This window comes from Dryobates pubescens, chromosome 3 (assembly GCF_014839835.1).
Source record: "Dryobates pubescens isolate bDryPub1 chromosome 3, bDryPub1.pri, whole genome shotgun sequence".
NCBI lineage: Eukaryota > Metazoa > Chordata > Aves > Piciformes > Picidae > Dryobates > Dryobates pubescens.
Genome location: NC_071614.1, coordinates 3,598,931 through 3,622,395, shown reverse-complemented (window position 1 = coordinate 3,622,395; position 23,465 = coordinate 3,598,931). Strand labels below are relative to the sequence as shown.

The following is a 23,465-nucleotide window of genomic DNA, read 5'->3' as shown; positions in this document are numbered from 1 at the left end:
AACCAGCACTGGAACAAGAGGACACAGTCTCAAGCTGTGCCAGGGGAAGTTTAGGCTGGAGGTGAGGAGAAAGTTCTCCACTGAGAGAGTTGTTAGCCATTGGAATGTGCTGCCCAGGGTGGTGGTGGAGTCCCCATCCCTGGAGGTGTTCAAGAGGGGATTGGATGTGGCACTTGGTGCCACGGTTTAGTAGTCATGAGGTATTGACTTGAGGTTGGACTTGATGATCCTTGAGGTCTTTTCCAACCTTATTGATTCTATGATTCTAAAATCCACTCTAAGTGTACTTTGAATAATTGATATATTGGAGCTGAGAAAATACCCTTTTCTTCTTTTGTGGAACAGTCATGTGGATATAACTTTTTGTTGTTGTTGTTTTCCTTTGAAGCTGTTTTGCAGAGCTAGAGAACTATGCAGGCCTTCCCAGACAGGGATTTTTCCTGAAGTCAGTGTCAGAGCTCACCTGGAAAGATTGCAGTCTCCGACTGAGATATGCCTCACTTCACTTCTGTTTATCTTGTTCATCAAGTCCAACAGCTCTTGCAATTATTATCCATGATCAGCTACCTCATTGACATGACAGTTAATAAAAATATAAATGAGAATGTAAGAAATTCTGTGGTTGCCACCCTATAAACTTCACTGGCACCCCTAGGGAGTATTCTCTGAGGATGAGAGGCTGGTGAGGAGGCTATGGAGGAGGGAATTACAGTGCTGGAGTATGGCTGGGTTAGGCCTGGCTACTGTGCTTTGCACTTCTGAAGGTTGCTGAGAAAGAAGCAAGTTTGCCATTGGGTTGCTGTCCAGCATCTCTTTCTGGGTTTAATATTGGCTTTGATCAGAGCTTCACAGCCTTTGGCAGCTTAAAGTGTAGGAGAACTCCCTTCCCTTACTGAGAAACTGCAGAGCAAACCTCCTAAATTGTTCTCAGTTACATGACGGCTTTTGTTTTAACCAGATCTTGCCTGACTTGGGAAGAAAAGGGTTGTGTTCTTCATGAGAGGAATGTTTCACATGGATAAAACATACAATAAAAATGTAAAATGCATTTTATGTCAGATGATTTAAAAGCACATTTCAAACCCAATTAAAGTTATCTTGAGCTATATATCATTGGTCTTCAGCCTGAATGAGTATGAAAGGCAAGAGGGTGGGAAATGCAGATGTCTGGTTTATTGTGTTTGCTTATAAAATGCTACCAACTAGTCACAAGGGGAAAAGATTGACATTAAGTACTGCCTTGCTGGCTCTGTTGTTACTTTTCTGTTGCTCTATGTGGTTTTCTTTTTCATTTAGAATTATCTTCTGGCAATCCCTAGTAGGTGTGTTTAAACAAGCCATTAATGCTCCAGTTCTGATGGCTGCAGTGCTTTCACCTTTATGCTAATGTATGCAGATGAACAGGTCAGGACTCGACCTATATAATAAAAATGCCTTAATTTACTCCTGTGTACATTCCAGGGTGTGGGTGTTTAAATAAGAGGGGGGAAAAAAGGAGATGAGCTGGTGCCTGGTGCAGTAACCGTAGTTGGAGATTGGTGCCTGTGAAAGGAGTGCAGTTGTCAAAATAGCCACCATCTGATGATGCTTTTCCTGTTCCCTGCTCTAAAAAAAGCTCATGGAGACGCATCTGCAGCAAGGCAGAGGCAGTGCCCACCCTAGGCAAGCTTTCCACAGTCGTCCATTTGGTCTTGATAGCAGGATGTGTGTTGGGCTTGTCCTGGCAGCAGGGTGTGCCCCCGGGAAGTGCCGCAGCTCCTTGCTGCACCCCAGGTCCAGGCTTCCTCTGGTAGTCCATGGTACGTGGCCTGGCCTGGCTCTCCCCTTGGGCTGGGTCTTGGAGTTAGACCACAGGATCTACCTAGCCATCCCTTCTGGATCCTTTGGTGTCCCCTACTTAATGGTTCTGTGAGAGGTGCTCAGTGGAGAGCCACAGCTGACTTCAAGAGCTGACATGCCAGGAGCCCAGCCATGCAGAGCACTCACAGGTTGTAGTTAAGGTTTTCTATTGTAGGTAGAAAGTAGCAATCGCATAAACCACTGTGAGACTGCACAACACAAGGTTCCCAGGAAAATGTGCATGCCTGAGACCAGGAAAAGGAGTTGGACAAGGTCTGTCAATTACACCACTGACTGGGACCTGCAGTGTTCCTCAGCATTCAAGAAACATTATGTAGATGGAGTCATCTTGGAGACAAAGGGCTGAATCCTCCTCCTCATCCCCTGACATTTTTGTCCTAACATGATGGTGTCCACATGTACACACCCAGACACAATGTTCTTTGTTTAAAAGTCCTAAATATTTCTGTAGGGATCTGATCTAATCTTCTAGATGAACTTTCCCTTTCTGCAGCTGGTTTGGCATGGATCTGGGGAAACAGTTACTGTACATGATCTGAGTCCAAAGCAGAAGTATTGCTCCTCTGAGGACTGTTAGCTATGGTAGGAACGTAGCCCTTAGTGGTGGGGCTGGGCTCAAATTCATGTCCTGCCCTGGGCTTCAGAGAAGTTGTCTATGAACCCTGGGCTGTGGTATTGCTCCCCCATGTCTTGTGAAAGGTGCTGAACAGGCTGACAATGCAGTGTGAGGTGGGCACCCAGGGAAATACATTCCCTAGGTCTCTCTCTTGGGGGTATCTCCTAAATTACATCAAATGCTTTTACTTTTCACTTGCTCTCTGTCCTCCAGGATGCTTTGTCTGGAAGTATTTACTTGTAGAAGCTCTTACTGATGGTATGAGTAACACCTATGAGAAAAGAGTTACACAGGGAAGAGGTTATTTTGAGCTATTTGGCTTATCTGGAGGGCTACCAAGAGCTGGGAAGTGCAAAATAGATGTGGATTCTTTCTTCTCCCCCCCAAAAAAATCACACCACTTTTCAAACTAAACTCTCCTGCCTTCAAGTGGGGGGAATCCTTCTTCCAAAGTAGTGATTCCCAAATCAAATGTTCCTATTTGAGCTAAGAATAAAATGCTTTTTAAATGCAATCACTTCAGAGCCTGCCTTTGAGAAGGAAAGAATTTGGTCTTCTTTTTAGAGACTTTATTCTCTTTATAGACTGTAATGACTTTGCTTTTCAAAGGCAAACCCGAGGATTGCAATTGAAGCCGCTCTGTTGCGGTTCTGACTCGATTTTATGCAGGATAAAGCTGTTTAGCATTTAATACACTAAACTGTTTGAAAGGATAAGTTCTATAATTACCATGAACTTTTAAATAACCATTACTGTTAGTGCTTGATTGTCAGTAGCAGCACAGTGTAATAACATTCAGAAATTAGCAGATACGAAATAACTTTCTGAGCCTTGCCTCTTAGCAAGCTGAGAATCAAAGATGTGGCTTTGGAAGCAGGGAAATGGTTGCAGATACAGTCAGATCTTTTGAAGATTTTGTTTGCTGTTCTTGTTTACCACTCTTCCCATATCTCAATTATGTAAAAGTCTTCAGTTTAGAAGCTGAAGTGCTGTTTTATATCTCCAAGTGTCTTTTAATATCAACTCGGTGCCAGTTTTTAGGAGCTCGTTATCTTGCCTGTGACAGTTTCGTCATAGCTCAAATATGGCAGCTGCAGTCTGATAGCTTTAAAATAGTAATGAACACTATAAAATTCTTTGTTGACTTAGTAAAACTATCCTGTGGCTTCATTTCTAACAAGCAAGAGTGCATATGGTGGATGGAGACAAGCAAGTTCTCCCTTGCTCCTGTTGGTGGACTGCAGGTGACTTCAGGCAGGAGAAGTACCCAGTGGTAGAATATGCAGTGACATTAAACAGTGCTGATAGCAATCAGCTTCTCATGTATGCTTGAGGGTAAAGAAAATAGCCTGCAAACATATCCATTTCCCAGTGTGAGACTGGGCTTTAATTACTGTCAGTGTTGGCTACAAGTGGGGTAGGAGTTGAACCCTGTTTATGGGTAAATCTTCCCAAGTTAAGTTCTCCTCTGCTTATAAAGAGAAGCAGCACCAAAAAGCGAAAGGAAGATGTCTCTTGTTGCTTTGGTATTTCAACTTTTATGACAGAATGGTTTAGGACTGGAATCAGTAGTTTCAGCCTCAATGGGAAATGGAGACTTCTCCAAGCTGCTGCCCTGGAAGGTTATCTTGTTCTTGGTGGTTCTCCTTTTTTATTGCACTCTATAATCACAGGATTTAGGAGCCTCTCCCCATGCACTTTCTAATAGTGACCCAGATTTTCCATGAAGCCAAATATGTCCATGGACTCCTGACTAGCTGATGTTCATTTAGCTCCCAGGTGCACTAGCAGAGCTCCTAGTTAGATACCAGGAATTCCTGAGGTCCTGAGCCCAGCTGGAAGTTTCCTGCTGTAGCACCTAATGTAATGTGTTGCAGTATAAAAGCCTCAGAAAAGATTGAATGAGGCAGAAGGAAATGGTATTTAAAAATTAACTTTTACTAGCCATTTAGCAGCAGATAAATTATGCTAGCTTTTAAGGTTATTCCATTATTAGGGGCATACTGTTGTGTTTGAAGGCTTCCTCCTTGCTTTATGAAGATCTTTACCAAGCGCTTAGACCTCATCAGATAATGCAGGAATTTACAGAAAGGTAATGCAGAGTTCATGGAGGGGTGGTGTGGTAGAGCTGTGTCAGCTTGAACTGGTTTTGGTATGTTTCCCACAAGAGATTTATTTTTTCCCTGTTTTCTTGAGCTCTTTTTTTTGTCCACACTGTCAAGTCCATTCCCAGGAATGCTGGGTTGGAGTGTACATGTGTCGCATCCAGGTATCCTTCTGGCAAGTGATTATTGTTTGTTTTTGAGGAAGGCAGATACTCCACTCCCTAAGCCCAAAAGAAACATTTCTCAGACAAAACTTGATCTCTTTGTAAGCATTTTAAAACCCTGCCTGTGTATTGCAGGTGCATGCCCAGACCACATGCTGCCTGGTTACCACTACTTCTGTGGACAGAAGGATTAGAATAGAGTTTCAGCCTTAATCCTGGGTTTCCTGTGCAGATTCACATTACAGTTTTATTCCTCTTTAGTTGCCTCTGTATTAAAGAGCATGTTTCTATTTGTATTGCTCAAAAAAACCCCAAACCAAACAAAAAACCCCAAGCCAACAAAAACCAAAACCAACCAACCAAAAAAAAAAACCTGAAAACCCAAACCCAACCAAACAAAACCATCACCACCACCACAAAAAACCCAACCAAAACCAAACCAAGCCAAAAAGCCCAAACCAAACAACCCCTCTCCACCCCCCAGGCACTAACAGCATTTTTTTGGTTGCTTTTTAATTGTATTGATGAACTATGATGATGATGAACTACGTAAAGATTCAGACTGGACGTGAGGAGGAAGTTCTTCACCATGAGAGTGGTGAAGCCCTGGAATGGGAGGTGATTGAGGCCCCATCCCTGGAGGAGTTTAAGACCAGGCTGGATGAGGCTCTGGCCAGCCTGACCTAGTGTGGGGTGTCCTTGCCCATGGCAGGGGGGTTGGAACTAGATGATCCTTGTGGTCCCTTCCAACCCTGATTGAAAATATGATACTATGATTTCTGCCCTTTCCCCCCACCCCTACTCCTCACAGGGTGGTAATTAGTGATCTGCTATGCAAATTCTCGCAGTAAAAGCAATTGGTTGCCTGTTAATTAAAACTAAATGATTGAAACAACCTGAGTCTGGAATTGCTAAGTATCTAAACCATTTAAGATCTGTGGTCTTATTTTTTTGTGTGTGTTGGTTTTCAATGAATGCCTTAGTCTGCTTTTTGTGTTGCTTTTAAATGCCACAGTAAATATGTGGGTTTTTTTTTTCCTTAGGTACAGAATGATACCCTACAATAAAAAACCTGCAGCTTTTGTCTGCCTCAGGGGCTTGAACTGACCTTCAGAATTTTTGGTGAAATGTGGGGGGATTAAAAAAAGAATCATTTGATCACTTTTTTTGATAATGGCCTCACCTTTTGAGTTTATATAATCTCTGTGTGCTTTGCACAAATTGAACTGCATCTAAAATGTAATGCTGGCCAAAAAATCTGTGACTAGCTTTGGTCAGCAATATCTCTACAACTACCTGAAGGGAGGTTGTGGACAGATGGATGTTGGTCTCTTCTCCCAGGCAAGCAGTACCAGAACAAGAGGACACAGTCTCAGGCTGCGCCAGGGGAGGTTCAGGCTGGATGTTAGAAAAAAGTTCTATACAGAAAGAGTGATTGCCCATTGGAATGGGCTGCCTGGGGAGGTGGTGGAGTCGCCATCACTGGAGGTTTTCAGGAGAAGACTTGATGGGGTGCTTGGTGCCGTGGGTTAGTTGTTTGGGCGGTGTTGGATTGGTTGATGGGTTGGACGCGGTGATCTTGAAGGTCTCTTCCAACCTGGTTTATTCTATGTATTCTATGTATGTTGAATGGGTTTAAAAGTTGGTAAAAGACTCTTTTCTCCTTATTCAGTTCCTCCTGTTTATCCTCAAAATAGTTGTATTTAGGGAGCTATTTAAAGCAGCAGCATAGAATGGTTTGGGTTGGGAGGGATCTGTAAAGGTCATCTAGACCAACGCCCCTGCAGTCAGCAAGGACATCTTCAACTAGAGCAGGTTGCTCAGGGCCCTGTTCAACCTGACTTGGAGGGTTTCCAGAGGTGGGGTATTTGCCACTTCTCTGGGCAACCTGAGCCAGTGTTTCACCATGCTCAGATACAAGGAATTTTTTTTGCAGTGGTCTAAATCTTTCCTGTACTACTTTGAAACCCCCTTGTCCTGTTACAACAGGCCCCGTTACAAAGTCTGTCCCCATTTTTCTCATCAGCCCCTTTAAGTACTGAAAGGCCACAAGAAGGTTTCCCTGGAGCCTTCCCTTCTCCAGGCTGAACAGCCCCAGCTCCCTCAGCCTGTCCTCATAGGGGAGGTGTCCCACACTGAAGGAGCTGTGAGCTTCCCCTATGCATGGGAGGGAAGGGAATTCTTCCATCTCTGATCCATCTATTTGTGATCTGCTGCTGCTGTTCAGAGGCCTAAAAATACACTGGATTCCATTTTAAAAAGGAGATGGTATATATTTCACTGTAGGAACAGTGTTTTGGGTACTTTAGGCAGGAGAATAGCTGTTGTATAAAAATGCCTACATAAAGTCTGCCCTTGGCAAGCCTCGGAGACAAATCAATTTGTTTCCTATACAGTCCTGTGTTACCCTTTTTATTTATTTATTCCTTAATTTTATTTCTCATAGAAGCTCAGCATTAAGCCTTGAGCAGAGAATAAGTTCTTTATCCTGTGTGGTTTGTGTGTATTTCGTCGTTTTAAATCTGTTTAACTAAGTAGTGCAACAAATTTGGGATTACCACCGTGGAAGTTAGGTTTGCTGAAGGAGGCTGGGAGAGGAAAAATGGGGGAATTCATGGGGTTTTTACATTAGGTATCAGTAGCTGGCACTAAGATTAGCTGTGTCATGTGTTTCTTTTCAGTTTCTGACCTTGTGGGTGCAAGGAAGTTAGAATAGAATAGAATTAACTGGGTTGGAAGAGACCTTCGAGATCATTGAGTCCAGCCTATCACCCAACACCATCTAATCAACCAAACCATGGCAACAAATATCCCATCAAGTCTCTTCCTAAACACCTCCAGTGATGGTGACTCCATCATCTCCCTGGGCAGCACATTCCAATGGCCAATCTCTCTTTCTGGGATGAACTTCTTCCTAGCATCCAGCACAGGTTTTGTGCATGTTTGTATATTGGAAGTAAAATATTCTCAGCTCATGGACTTCCCTCTTACCACTCAGAATGATTTTAGGTGGCTATTGTTCCATGTGCCTCTTTATATTTTAGTGTGGTTTAGTGCTTCTAAGGCCTTTCTTATTTATCTGGATCTGCCCTGACACTTAGAATGCAGAAGGCTGTTAATCATAGAATTGTCAGGGTTGGAAGGGACCTCAGGGATCATCTAGTTCCAAACCCCCTGCCATGGACAGGGACACCTCACACTAGGTCAGGTTGCCCAGAGCCACATCCAGCCTAGCCTTCAAAACCTCCAAGGATGAAGCTTCCACCACCTCCCTGGGCAACCTGTGCCAGTGTCTCACCACCCTCATGGAGAAGAACTACTTCCTAAGAGTGCAAAGATCATCTACATTACGACAAGAATCTGGTAAACAACAAAAGATGGGGCTTCCACCACCTTAAACCAGGTACTGCTCCCCAAACTTTCTGATGCACAATGAAATAGGAATTTTAAACATCAGTAAGACGGTGTCTGGATTGTAAAGTCCTGCTTTTAATCTTAGCTTATTTGGTTAGGCTGTGGTATGTTAAATCCATTCCTAAAAGATGCTCAAGCTTTTTTGTTGTTGCTGCTTTTTGCTCTTTTCATTTGGGATCCAGTCTCTTTGAACCATGCAGACGTGCACCTGTGCTCATTTTAATACTCTCTGTGTAGCTTTCATCAATTAGCACAGCAGGTAAGAAGAACATCAAATTGTGAAATGCTTTTGACAAAGTAAATAAATGCAGCCCGGAGTTCAGGTCTCTGTTTTAATCAAACATCATCTGTATTCATGTTCTTACACAAAGCTGGGGTAAGGGAGAGAGGCAAAAACGCTGCTTCTTTTTGGCATTTACCTTGTGAAATAGCTCTTTTTGAAGTGCTCTGGTGCAGGAGTGGTGTAACATGGGAGTGTTTGTTGGGGAAGGCTGTGTTGTGTCTGTGTGTGGGAATTGGGTTGTGTGTTTTGTGTTTGGTTTGTTGTGTTTGTTTGTTTGTTGGTTTTTTTTTTTAAGCTGGAGGAAAAACTAGGTCAAGAGATTTCATTCTTGTTAATAACTTAAGGCTTTATTCCACAAAAAAATTATCCTCCATGGCTAGAAAGCTTCCTGATTCGGGGAAGCGCTGGTGGGGAGGGAACCTCCTGCCCTCAGGCACAGATGGGAGCAATTCCCTCTCCATCAGGGTCTTAAACCCTCACTTTCCCCTATGTGTTTTTAATGCCACCCTACAAGCTCACAGGGGTATGCTCTACGTGGAGCCATACTTGAGACCAGGGGCCCTTGATGTGCTCCGCACCATGGTCCCAGCCTTCAGCACTGCTTCAGCTACCTCACCATAGGTTATCACATTCCATCTGAAACAGGCCTGCTGCTGCTGTAACAAATTCTGAAGTGAATTTCTTTTTGGCAAAACATCCCTGTCAGCAAAATGAATAAATATGGAAGGGTATCAATTCTTGTTTTAATTTATTGGGAGTTATTAAGCTTGGACTCTTTCCCTTAACCTTCTCTCAGTTTCCTGTTCCTCTTCTTCATCAATCACTGCCCTGTGTTCATTATGCACCCAATGTTAAATACGCAGACTGGACAAATTGGGGAAAGTGCTGTTCAATGTGGAAACTGGAAGAATAGGAGAAGTTTGGGCTCTCTCAGCTGAGGTAATCCATGATATTAAAGGTTTAAACAAACTTGGGGAAAACAGTTGTTACGCCACCTTTAATATTCTCTTAAGCGCCTGTGTCACCCTAGAACCAAAGCAAAGGTAGTTAAAATAGGGCAGTTAATCATGGAACAACTTACACAGGGGATGTAATGAATTTTTCCATCAATTTACAAGTTCTGTAAATCAGGATAAGAGGCTTCTCTAAAATATGCTGTCTGGAAGCTATGGCTGCTGTACTTGACAGAAAAAAATAGGTTAAGTAAGTTAGATGCCATCTGTGTTGGCATCTTGGAGTTGTTTCTGGAGTTGTTCCTTCAAACGTGAAGGTTTAGGGAATTACTCTATATTTCCATGTCTAACACTGTATCAAGGAGTGCAAACTTGAGGGAGAAAAGGTCATTTTAGGTCAAAAAGTTTGTGTTCAAGACTCTTGTATTGACACTTGCCTTTTCCCCTGTGCCTGCCCCAAACCCTGTGGGTGCGGGAGAGGTCAGAAGTGCTGCCCGTCTGCTGCGGCGGGACCTGCCCTGCAGGCCCTTGCTGTTCACAGAATCCTGATCCCCTGCTGCTGTGCTGGCAGAATTCATAACTTGGTGCTGACAAAAGACAAGACGATGGTATTTATTGCTTTCAGGGGGTGTCTTCCAAAGGTATGGAGCTGCAGGTCCTAACTTCCCAAAGGGAGATGTGCAGAAGCCTCAGACGTTGTAGTCAGCCCGTGTGACTAATGTAATTGCCTCTTCTTTTTTGAATAACTACTGTAGATGTGAAGCAGACTTTGAAGGCAGTCAGTTGACACCCACACAGGACGAAATTATACCATCCTGAATAAATTGCTGTGCAGAGTTAAGTGCTAAAGTGTTGTCAATACAAGGAAAGTTTGCTCCCAACAATTCTTCCTGTGTTGAAAAATCACTTGAAATTTGCTGGATGAAGAAGTTAGCGTGCGTAGCCGGGGTTATTTGCATGTGAAATAAGCAACGATCATCAAGAGCATTAGAAAGCTAAAACTTGAGAGAGAGAGAGGGGGAAAAAAAAAAATGTCAAGTCTATTTTAAGTGTGCCTACCAAATTCTGTTCACATCCCACATATTTTAGTGTGACTTTTATAGTTAGTGGCCAAATGGTGGCTTGTGCTGTATTGCTTTAAGTGCTGATGAAGTGATCGGTGCCCGTTTCGTGGCAGGCAAAGAAATGTGTCCTGCTTAAATTGCTTGGCATGGAAGCCTTCAGCAGGGTCTGAGGAGGGAGGAATGCTTCTGAAAACTTATCCCCTCCCTCTTTTATTTAGCACAGAGACAGAATAACTGGGAGCTTTAATATGTTGTTTGCACAGTATGAAAATGTAGCAGTAGAAATGATAGCACTGCAGTCAAGATTAAGGTAGAAATCTCTTCAGATGTTGGGCTTCATTTTAAAGTTTGTTCCTTTCATCTTTAGTGCTTTTGATACTTACTTTCTCTGTTACAAAGCACCTTCTTAGATGCCTCATATGTTTGAGCTTACAATCCAGAATGTTCAAATTCCACGTCTCAGTTTTAATGCTTGTTTGGGTGCTTGTCTTTGTAGATAGCTTGCAGAGAGTTTTCTGGCAGGAGCATCAGTGTATCTGAGGCAGCAAATGGTAGAGTAGAATAGAATAGAATAGAATAGACCAGGTTGGAAGAGACCTTTCCAAGGGAGAATGCCATATTGACATCTTATTAGCCTGGTGGACCCACCAAAATGCACAGCATTATATATGTGAGTGCCTCCAGTGAAGGATGCATGTTTTGATATACAAAGATGTTGCATCTGCTTTTGGAGATGTTTTTATGACCTTAATGACCAATGTTATTTTCTTATCTGTGGGGTTACAGAATTACAGAATCTGTCTGGTTGGGAGAGACCTCCAAGCTCACCCAGTCCAACCATTGATGCAGCACTGCAGAGTCAACACTGAACCATGTCCCTAAGCACCAGGTCTCCAGGCTACTTGAACAGCCCCAGGGATGGTGACTCCAGCACTGCCCTGGGCAAGACCATTCCAATGTTTGAGACCCCTTTCAGTAAAGAAATATTTCCTGTTATCCAGCCTGAACATCCCCTGGTGCAGCTTGAAACCATTTCACAGAATCACAGAGTTATCATTTGCAATTCCAAAGATTAACCAGTTCAAGTGTTAGTGGTCCATCCCTGTTATTTAAATAAGAATTGCCAGGTAATTTCACAATGAGTGACAGGGCAGGATGATCTCCCAATTACTCTTTGGCTTCAGGGTGAAAGAGAGACCTTGCTTGATGGTCTAATAACGTAAAACTGACAAGTTGAAACCTCCGTGCGTCCTTTCTCTTCCTTTCCAACAGTTAGTTCACAACAGCAATCTGCTGTATGAATTCTGTTCATATTTTTAAAGCTTTTAAAAAAAAAAAATTACTGTGTGTTCTCTCCTCCTTCCCTGACCTCACTGCTGCTGAATGAAGATAAGAGTTGTCAAAGAAAAATTACTTCTTTATGCAGGTGGCGACTCCTGGCAAAGCCCTGTCAGCTGTCTGGCTTTTTTGCCCTGCATCTAGCGATGTGATGCAACTACTTGATGTCCTGCTTGATGGTTTGTTGGGGCTTTTTTGTCAGTTGAAAGCTGTAAGAGAAGTGTCAGGAGCTGATGTTTGAGTTGTTAGAACAATGTGAGAATAGAGTCTTTTAAGCCTCGCTCCTGGTTTGACATCTGACGAAGAAGTGGCTCAAATCAAGGTCAAGCTGATGGAGGTACTCTGCAACTACTGCCACTTTCGTGCCTTTCCATAGCAACTTGATCCAAGACTGATAAGTGTTTATTAAAGCAGCAATAAGAGGCTAAGACCTCAGAGAGGAAGTGTAAAACCTTCTGATTCAAACCATTGATTTATACTGCTCTTAGCCTTAGTAGTTGGTTTGGCTGCTTGCCCCTTGCCTGTGTTTGCCAGCTTCCCATTACTTGGAGCAGAGCAGTTGCCTGGATTCACTTCCTCTGGGGTGTGGAAGTGCTGTAGCACTGCACTGAAATGCTGGGTAGTAACAATTTTGTCTTTGCATTTTCATCTTTTAGCCAATAACCAGCTGTTGATAGCTAGCTTTAAACCAAGAAAAGGATACAGTCATAAGACCTTAGTTTTGTTTTTGGTGTGTTTTTTTTCCCTGCTGTAAAGAATTGCCTCAAATGGCCCATTTCTGAGCTACAGTTACATCAGTACATGAAGCTGTTTCCTTCTCTGCTTCTCAAAATTGTGGTGTGACAGGACAAGGAGCAATGGATGGAAGCTGCAGCACAGGAGGTTGTGTCTCAACACAAGGGGGAACTTCTTTACTGTAAGGGTCACAGAGCACCAGAACAGGCTCCCCACAGAGTCTCCTTCTCTGGAGGCTTTCAAGGCCGGTCTGGATGCACTCCTCTGTGACCTGAGCTAGATTGTATGGTCCTGCTCTGGCAGGGGGTTGGACTTGATGATCTCTTTGGGTCACTTCCAAGCCCTGACATCCTGTGTGTGATCCTGTGATGTTGTTATGCCTTTGGTGATGCTACCTTCACTTCAGAGCTGGCATATTGTGCCTAATTCCTGCTTTTGTGAACCTTCTGAGCTGTCCTAAACATTGAGCCCATAGCCTAGCTTCTGGTTGTCCAGGGAGGAAGGTTTTTGGTACGACCTCTCCCATGTGTCACTGGGTGTGATGCAAGGACTCCTTTTGCAGCCTCATCTAAATCGAAGACATTGATACTGTATTCACAGAATGCCAGGTTGGGAGGGGACCCCAAGGATCATCTGGTCCAACCTTTCTAGGTGATAGTGTGGTTGAAATTCCCATCACTCTTCTTTTTCCTGCAAGTGTGGTACTGTTTTGCTGCTCCTGTCAATGGTAGTGAAGTGCTGCAGCAGACCCCAAATGGAGGCATTAAGCTGCTGGCAGTTGTTTGCAGTGCAAGTGGCTGTCCTCAAGTGAATACAGACTAAACTAAATTCTTGCAACTCTGGGGTTTTAATAACTTGCTGATGAAAGTGTTTTTAACCTGGAAACTTGCATGTAGAAGTGTGGGCTGGAGGGTCTTTCAGGCCAGAGGAAAATTTGCCTGCGCAGGCTGTAACGTCCATCTGGATTTCAGCCGTGCCTAATGAAACGATAAATTGATGACTGTTCCCCTCAGCTGATTCCTTCTGCCACTTGTTTCTGACTTCTTCTGAAGTGCATAACTTTTTTTGTCCTCTGCATTTGCAAATGTTTTATTATTAATAATTGGTGCTTGTTGTACCTCAGGCTTACATTGTAAATTCAGCTCTTATGACTTTGGCTGGAGAGCACATGGAGGTCAGCTGAAACTCTCCAAAACTCTTGGCTGAGTATTCAGGAGCCATCTGGCCACTTTCATACTTCCCAGCCTGCCCATACATCTGATGGAAATGCTGTACTACCTCAAGTCATTCAGGTACTTTTGGAGAGCCACTCTTGCAGTTCCTTGGCGTTGTTCCCTGGCAGAATTGCTTGGGCAGGTTTTACCTCAGCATCTAACTGTGTCCTGAACACCCAAGAGCTGTCTTCATCTGGCCATTTAATGGGATGGGATGTCACTTTGATTGGTTTGAATGTGGGTCATTATCCTGTGCTCAGACCTGAAGGAGAAGTAACATTCCTCCCGTGGTGGTTGGGTACCAGGATAGAAGGCTAAGGACTCCCATGGCTCTTGCACAGCTTGTTTTACCTGGCCGTGGCAAGAGGAGAGGAAGATTAGAGGCTGCAGCAAATTTGTTTTGTGATTTGAATAAAAATCCAACTTCTCCCAACTGTGGCTGGATTTGCAATGAAAACAATCATGAATCCAAACCTGCTGAAGGCATTAAGTACCATTTGTCTAGCTTTGATGTAGCAATGACTTTTGAGAGTGTCTATGCATTCCGGAGTATCTTTCTTGAAAGGGTAATGGTGTCATCAGTAAAACCAGAGGGAGGCGTGACTCTTGTCAGGTCTAAAATCTCTCTCAGGTGTAGTTCATGCTTTTAGTTCTATGCTTTGCTTAGAGTTAGAACAGAATGGAATAAACCAGGTTGGAAAAGACCTCTGAGATCATCAAGTCCAACCTATCACCCAGCACCATCTAATCAACTAAACCATGGCACCAAGCGCCTCATCCAGTCTCTTCTTAAACACTTCCAGTGATGGTGACTCCACCACCTCCCTGGGCAGCACATTCCAATGGCCAATCTCTCTTTCTGGGATGAATTTCTTCCTAACATCCAGCCTAAACCTCCCCTGGTGCAGCTTGAGACTGCGTCCTCTTGTTCTGGTGCTGGTTGCCTGGGAGAAGAGACCAACTCGCACCTGGCTACAGCCTCCCTTTGGGTAGTTGCAGACAGCTCTGCCCCTTCAGTGCTGCTAGCTTTTGGGCAGTTGGTTGTGAGAGCACAGACAGGGTAGTGTAACTTGTGATTCCTTCTTTAGCTGCAGATAATTGCTCTCATGTATATTTTCATGACTGCCTTAAGAGTTCTCCCAAATAGCAGGCAAAGATGGTAATAGCATATGGTTGCCTCTAATGGCTGTCCCAAAGTCAAACCAATTACTTAGCTTGCATTTCATGAGCTACAAAGTGGTTCTGCTTTCCTGGGGACTATGAAAAATGAGTAAAGCCAAACTGCAGACTCAAAAATAAAGAACCACCCAAAAAGGACAGCTCAGAATTTGGTTTGTTTCCTGTGTTACACCCAGGCTGTCCTTCAGAAATCTTTGTGTTGTGGATGTGGCTCTTCAAGATAGAGTACAGTGACACTCCCTGGATCATCAGTAACGGCTCAGAGTGCACTGCTTTTTATACATGGAAATTTCCAGGGCTGTATCCAAGTCTTAAACCATTTCCAAGACCTTGATGTCATGAGGTTCATTGCTATCCCTGAATCAGTGATTCTTAATTCCTTTAATAATGCCCTTTGTAGGAGCTTCATTGACTTTTTGACTGGTAGAGATCACTAGAAACTCTTACAAAGTGTCTCTTCTTTTCTTTTGCCTTAATTTTGACTTCCCTATTTTATGAGTCTCTGTAATGTTCATAGTCATAAGGCAATGTGGTATTTTGCTATTCCCTTTTACAGGGAAACCTTAAACTTAATTGTTCTGATTTAATTTCCTAGGCCTAGTTACTTAAAATATATCATGGTGCCAGGCCCCTTCTTGAGCCTGTCTTCTCTGGTCACTAGAGTCATTAGTCGTGCTTTTCACCATAGAATGGCTGAGAGACCTGGGGTTGTTCAGCCTGGAGAAGAGGAGGCTCCAGGGAGACCCTGTGGCCTTTCAGTACTTAAAGGGGCTGATAAAAATTGGGACAGACTTATTAGCAGGCCTGTCATGACAAGACAAGGAGTGATGGATTTAAACTAAAAGTGTGGAGATTTAGACTGGATAGAAGGAAGGAATGTTTTACACTACGGGTGGTCAGACACAACTGGACTAGGTTGCCCAGAGAGTGGGAGATGCCCCATCCCTAGCAACATTGCAGGTCAGGTTGGATGATGCTCTGAGCAGTCTAATCCAGCTGAAGATGCCACTGCTTATTCCAGGGAGGTTGGCCTGGATGTGCTTTAAAGGTCCCTTACAACCCAAACCATTCTGTCATTCTGTATGCCTTATTTTCCTTACTGTTTCACAGCCTTTCAGTTCTTAGCTCAGCTGATGTCACCAAAGCCAGGAACATTCACAGGTACACAGGCTTTGTTCTTTGAGGTCCCTTGGCCAGAGATGCATAGTCACAGAGACTGAAGATGATACGGGACTGTACATTACCACATGAACTCTGTTCTTCAGGTTGCAGTTCTTAGTTGATACCTCTGGAGCTGTGTGCTTTCAGCTGGGGAGTACCTGGAATCATCTGCTGCTTTTCAGTGGAGTTGCTTTAAGGAATGGTTGCCCCTGACAGTTCTCTCCATCCTTCTCAGTAACTACTTAGCTGTTTGTCTTAGCAGACTTCTTAAGTCTAACTGCCTTAGTGTTATTAATTTGCTTGGCATCTGACTGTTCTTCCTCAGGTACACAAAGGGTGCAAGATGGAATCCCATCAGATCCATCCGTGCTGCTGCTTTGTTCAAGCACTGTAATTTCCCTGCATTCTCTTGCCCTCCACAGTGTCTTCCTCAAGAGAGACACGCTCTCTTTTTACTCCTCTTTGGAGTCCTGTTTTACTGGGTTGCTCACTGATGCTTCAGAGCTCTAATTATCTCCACCATAATATCTATACTTGTTTTCATTTATTGTTTCACTTCACAAAAACCTCATCCTGCAGAACCAGGTAGCACACTGGCCAGAAAACCTGCTTTTCTTTGCTTCTTTCATTTCCTCCCCCCTATTATACTTTCATGAATGTGCTTTGTTCCAGCAAAGTGCTAGACTGCCATTAGAAAATTCCTGGAATAAATGCATGTTTTATCATTTACCTATATAAACTTAGAGTGAAGAAGGTTGGAAGGACAGAAGCTGTGATTTTTCTTGTAAGTCACCATTATGATTGCATTAAGGACTCTGTTTTGTTTTGCTGACAAATGGTGCAGCAGGGCACGTGGATGGCAAAATGACAGCTTGTCTGTACCCACTGTGTGTATTTCCATGGACACAGAGTGCTTAATCCATACCTGATACAAACCTTAAATGAAACCCTCAGTCTTGAAGGGTAGAAAAGAGGGAGAATGTGGGCAGAACCCTAATGAGGATAAAATAAAGCTCTGCTTTTTGTCTCTGAGGTATATTTTCAAACACAGAATCACAGAATAGTTTGGATTTCCACCAGCCCAGGTTGCTCAAGGTCTCATCCAGCCTGGCCTTGAACACCTTCAGGGAGGGAGCATCCACAGCCTCCCTGGGCAACCTGTGCCAGTGTCTCACCACCCTCACTGGAAAGAATTTCTTCCTAATCTCCAGTCCAAATCTGCCCACCCCAAGCTTCATTCCATTCCCTCTTGTCCTGTAACAGCAAACCCTTGTAAATTGGTGAGATTTAGTCGTTAAAGGAGCCCTGTGTTTCATCACATGGACTGAAACCTGATTGCAGTCCTGTTTCCAGAGGGAATAACTGATTAGAAAATCAAAATAATTTGAAGCTGCTCAGCAGTGTTTGCTTAAAAGAAGCTGCTGTGCCATCTGCTCATGCCAGGGTGCTTGAGCTCATACTGTCACTTAAAACCCAACTCTGGAAATCTCACATACCTGAGTACCTCTCTTTTGAGAGTCTTCTGATCAGTGCTGATCTTACCTCAGGTGGCTTGTTGAGAGGGAACATAAACCTGAACAGGGATTTAGGTCACATCTTGCAACCTCCTAAATTGTGTTTGGCTGTTTTGCATGTAAGGAAGCAGTGGTGAATCAGATTCATTTCAGGAAGGCAGTTGTGCTCTTATACTTCTCTTCCAAGGGTGGGGGCTAGGGATTTGTGTTTTGAATTGTTCTGAGCAGAAGGTAGTGTTCTGGAGCTGGGTGGAGATTGTGCACAGGGAATTAAGGTGGTTTGCAGGCTGGGGTTTCTGCTTGCAGGTGGCACAACACTCTGTGACCCCCCCTGAGAAGATGTTGTCTTGTCACTTGCGCTCTTTCCTCTGAGTCATTCCCAGAGCATGTCTCTGGGCACTTTCACTATGGGGAAAATAATGACCTTCTAAAGCTCAGAATTGATACCTGCAGGTCATTTATTAAATTTCCTAGTCAGGAGATTGTGCTGTTAGGACTAGGAATGTAAACACGAGAGAACGTCTGCAGCTGCCTGCCTGATCAGTGCCACTAACCAACTCTTTGTAGCCTTTCAGTCTCCAAAAGAAGACATGCATTTCTGATCTCTCCAAGTTATGTTGTTTAAAAGATTCAACCTGAAAGGATGCTTTTTTGCCTGTTCTAAAACTGTGCCTTTGATGGAGGAGGATGAAGCTAAATGCTTTCTCTGTTGCTGTGTCTCCAGGCACTGCCGCAAGGAGCCTCTGGGAGTTCCAGGGTGAAGAGACCTGCTTCTGTCTAGAGACCTCTGCTGAAGGTGAAGACTTCCTAACAGGCCAGGCAGCCTTAGCAGGAGCTCAGAAATCTTAAATCAAGGTAAGGAGATTAATTTTTCAAGGGAATTGGAGCAGCTGATAAAATTTTCAAAGGATTTCTTAGTAAATAAACACACAGATGCCTCTCCGAGCTTTCTCCTTTTGCATGTTACTGCTTCTACCAGGTACAAATGTTGTCCTAGCAAATGCTGGGGGAGGGAGGAAAAACCATCACAGTGCAGTGTGTCTTAGAGCCAGAAGTAATTCCTTATAATATTAGTAGAGAAAGCAGCTCTTTGATGAGGGAACAGGCTGGCTTGGAGCTCTACAGCATGCCCTGGTTTTGGAAACACATCCCACTGTACTGCTGCATTCTGAGCTTGATTTGAGTGGTCACAGAAACACACAAACACTTTCTGATGTCTTCAGCTGTGGGAGAAGAATGAGGGTTGCATATCACAATCACAGCATGTTAGGAGTTGGAAGGGACCTCGAAAGATCATCCAGTGCCCATTGCCAGAACAGGATCACCTAGAACAGGTCACACAGGAGCACATCCAGATGGGTTTTGAATGTCTCCAGTGAACTGAGACTCTATAACCTCTCTGGGCAGCCTGCTCCAGGCTCTGGCACCCTCACAGTGAAAAAATTTTACCTTATATTCACATGGAACCTCCTCTGCCCAAGTATGCACCTATTGCCCCTTGTCCCATCACTGCACATCTCTGAGCAGAACCAGGCTCCAGCCTCCCCATGCTTGCCCTTCACATTTGTAAACATCAGTGATGCAGTTCTGTTTACCAGCACTATAATGATTTCTTAGCATGGTCATCCAGAACTGATTCTTGCTTGTAAAGGATAAATGCTGATGGAAAAAAAAGAAATGTGACCCCAAGGACTTTGTTGAACCTATCAGCCTTTCACTGCCAGGCACTTTGAGAGATTTGACTGGAGTATGGTTTTGTTAGCCAGCCAGGACTTTGAATGTAGTGATGATACATGCAGAATCTTTGCTTCATGCTGACAAGATTAATTGAACTTTGTGGAGAAAATTGGCTGAAGGAAAAGTGAGTAGTAGTGGAAACATTTTCTACAGATTTCTTTAAGATTAAACTTGGGTCCTTCTGAAGGTCTGCCAACTTCTGCATTTTTGAAAGTAACCTTTGCAAGGTGTTGACTCCAGTGTTGCAAGGTTCCTTAAATATGCCTTGATTCATCTGAGAAGAGCTGGGGATTCTTCTGGTTAATCCTTTATTGATCTGTCTAATGTAGACTGGAATTAGAGCTCTGAACGAGATAACCTTCCCTCGTGATCTACTGTACACACCTGGGAGTAAGACCACCAAGCATGGCTAGACCCACTCAGTCCTTTCTTGCACCATTTCCTTTCTCTCTGCTCCTCACAGGAACAGTGTGGCCAGCAGGAGAAGGGAAGTCCTTCTGCCCCTGTACTCAGCACTGGTCAGGCCACACCTTGAGTCCTGTGTCCAGTTCTGGGCCCCTCAGTTTAGAAAAGATGTTGAGTTGCTGGAAGGTGTCCAGAGAAGGGCAAAAAAAGCTGGGGAGGGGTCTGGAGCACAGCCCTGGGAGGAGAGGCTGAGGGAGCTGGGGTTGCTTAGCCTGGAGAAGAGGAGGCTCAGGGGAGACCTTATTGCTGTCTACAACTACCTGAAGGGAGGTTGTAGCCAAGTGGGGGTTGGTCTCTTCTCCCAGGCAACCAGCACCAGAACAAGAGGACACAGTCTCAAGCTGCACCAGGGGAGGTTCAGGCTGGATGTGAGGAAGAAATTCTTCCCAGAAAGAGAGATTGGCCATTGGAATGTGCTGCCCAGGGAGGTGGTGGAGTCACCATCCCTGGAGGTGTTCAAGAGGGGATTGGATGTGGCACTTGGTGCCATGGTTTAGTTGATTAGATGGTGTTGGATGATAGGTTGGACTCAATGATCTCAAAGATCTTTTCCAACCTGGTTAATTCTATTCTATTCATTTTTATTGAATTTCAACTGTGTTTCTCCAGACCACTAAAAAGGTCATCTTGAACAAATGAGAATGCTGTAATGAAACCTTAGCAGAGCAGAAAAAACAATGATGGTCATACAGGGATTTCAAACTGGAGGTTAAAAAATACAATCCAGATATTTTTGGGGTTTTTTGTAAGTCTCCTTAATCACAGAATGTTAGGGGCTGGAAGGGACCTCATAAAGTCATCCAGCTCAACCCCTCTGCCAGAGCAGTATCACCTAGAGTAGGTCACACAGGAATGCATCCAGGTGGGTTTTGAATGTCCCCAGAGGAGACTCCATAACCTCTCTGGGCAGCCTGCTCCAGTGCTCTGCCACCCTCAAAGTGAAAAAGTTTTTCCTTATGTTCACATGGAACCTCCTCTGCTCCACCTTGCACCCATTCCCCTTTGTCCTATCACTGGACATCACTGAGCAGAGCCTGGCTCCAGCCTCCTGACACTGCCCTTGTAAACATGAATAAGGTCACCCCTCAGGCTGCTCTTCTCCAAGGTAAGGAGACCCAGCTCCCTCAGACTCTCCTCACAGGGGAGATGTTTCTCTTTAGTACATTTGCCTTGGGAGTACATGAAACAATACAAGCTGAGGCAATTATGCACTGAAATGGGAGGGGCAAAAAAGAAAAGGAGTATTTCTTCTGAGTGTTACTTAAGTGTGGTTTTACACAGAGAAAGTAAAGGCTTCTTAGGAGGTATCTGCATAACCCCATGGGGTGTGTGGGTATGTCTAAGTGGGTGGTGTTCAGGATTCCTGTGCAGCAGCATAGGGTGCTGTGAGGTTTTGGTGAGCACAGTGTCCAGGAGGACTGAACTGCAGCCTTGAACATTGTCACTGCTTCCAGCAGGCCAGTTTGTTCTGTGCTTTTCTGTCTTGTCTGCCTTTGTTGGAGGGATGTGTTGTTAACCAGAAACACATGATAGGAGACAGCTAAATGTTCTGGTGAAAATCAAGGGCACTTTGTTGCTCTGAAGACTTTTATGTATTTGCCCTAAATTCTCTTTTCCACCCCCCCCCCCCCCCCCACTGATGCAGCTGTAACTGTTGCTGTAAATGAGATGAATAATTGATCAAGGAGTTCTTGTTACCTCAAGTAATGTTATGCTTATTGCTTCGCTGCTCTTCCTTGTGCTCCAGCGTTGCTCTTACGCTGCTCTCTCCGTGTGGTTTTCATTCCCTTAAAGTTTGCTTCCGCTCTCCCTCTCTTCCCCTTTCCCCTCAAGAGCATGTTGTTTCTGCTTCAGTGTATTCCACGATTTCCCTGAGAAGTGGGATCCTTTTTAATCGACAGCAGCAGATTTGCAAAGCCTCCCCAGCCCTGGGAACCGAGCGGCGCACACATCTGGTTTCGCATAAGCATGAATTGCTGCCTTTACAGACGTGAACCGTGTAAGTCCTTGCCACAGAGCTAGCTAAAGCCTTCTGTAACTCGAGCCTGCCTGTGAAAGAAAAGCAAAATTGTACAGCTTCTTTGCCCATGCTAATGGAAAACATTTAATTTACTTCTTCAAGCCAACCAAAAGAATGACGCAATGCTGCCCGAGCAGATTTGCAGAGCCTTTTCTTCCCTAGAAATCAATACAGCTTGAAGAAGGTGCTGCTGCTGCTGCTGCTGTGGGAGCTGGCTGCTTGACTGCCATCCAGCTGCTTTCAAATGTAAACTTCTGGACCACAAACCAAAGGAAAAACCAACCCTGATGATTTTGCTTTGTTCAGGCTTCGCTGTATCTCGGCAAGATTGTGCTGCTGGATTTTGGTCGTGGCTTTGCTCTGCTTTATTGCCCTTATTGCTAGGTCAGAATTTTAAAACAGCCAGCTCAGTCTGCTCATGGATTTTATTTTTTTTTCCCCTCAGTTATTCTTTTCTCAAATAGTTCAGATTTTTTTTTTTCCCCCCTCAAATCTCTTCTGCATTTCCTGAGTGACAGGATTTCCCCCTCGGTACTCCAAAAGCAGCTCTGTGTACATGCCATGTGTGCCTTTCAGTGGAGGCCTTTTTTTTTTTCCCCCTCCCCCTTCAAAAACAAACAGAAAAAAGGGCAAACCCAAAACCCAGGCCTTCATTTAATGGGAGTGTTAAGGACTAGCAGAATAATTTTCCACTTGTGTAGGAGAAGCTCTGAACATGAAATGTTCTGTTTTCTCCTGCTGGAGGAGGTAAAGTGCAGCAGTGTTGTTTAGACTCACTCCAGAAAAGTTCTTAAAATCTAGAACCATTTATTTATTTTTTTTCCTGAAGGCATGAAACCAACAGGGCAGGTTTTATTTCATAGTACACCAACTTTTATGGTTTTGTTCCTGTTCTGTTCCACTCTGCCCACACTAATAGCTTGGACTTCATTTAAATTCTCTACTACAAGAGGCTGTTGGTGTTTCTCTCTCTCTCTTCTTTAAGGGGATTTCATAGTATCAGTCAGGGTTGGGAGGGACCACAAGGATCATCTAGTTCCAACACCCCTGCCATGGGCAGGGACACCTCACACTAGATCAGGCTGGCCAGAGCCTCATCCAGCCTGGTCTTAAACACCTCCAGGGACAGGGCCTCAACCACCTCCCTGGACAACCCATTCCAGGGCTTCACCACTCTCATGGGGAAGAACTTCCTCCTCACCTCTAGCCTGAATCTCCCCACCTCCAGCTTCATTCCATCCCCCCTAGTCCTATCACTACCTGAGATCCTGAGAAGTCCCTCCCCAGCCTTCTTGTAGCCCCCTTCAGGGGCCACAATTAGGTCACCTTGGAGCCTTCTCTTCTCCAGACTGAACAGCCCCAAAGTCTCCTGGTTCAGTCTTACCTAAGTGCTTTACTCGTAGCAGAAAGTATTTTCTAAAGTATCCCTTAGGATGGGGGATCCCTGATGCTGCTTTTTTCTCTCCAGGTGCTTTTATTCCCTTTGGAAGTCAGTCCCTCACTGGTGGTCTGTGCTGGTTGTGCAAACTTCTACCAGAAGGAAAATCGCAACTTGATGCTTGGCTGCCAGCTTGCCAGAAGTGCACTTCAGGGAAAAAAAAAAGAATTCCTATTTCCATTTCTCAAATAACCTCTGATCCAAG

The 23,465-nt window shown here is 44.2% G+C and overlaps 1 protein-coding gene across 1 annotated transcript in view; it reads left to right on the top strand.

Annotated features, from left to right (window-relative positions):
- The window catches only part of FAM110B (family with sequence similarity 110 member B), a 108,792-nt gene that overhangs the window by 12,635 nt on the left and 72,692 nt on the right, over positions 1 to 23,465 (top strand). The window contains exon 2 of the mRNA XM_054179331.1: positions 18,325 to 18,455. The gene's annotated coding sequence lies outside the window, so the exon portion shown is untranslated. The remainder of the gene's footprint in view (positions 1 to 18,324; positions 18,456 to 23,465) is intronic.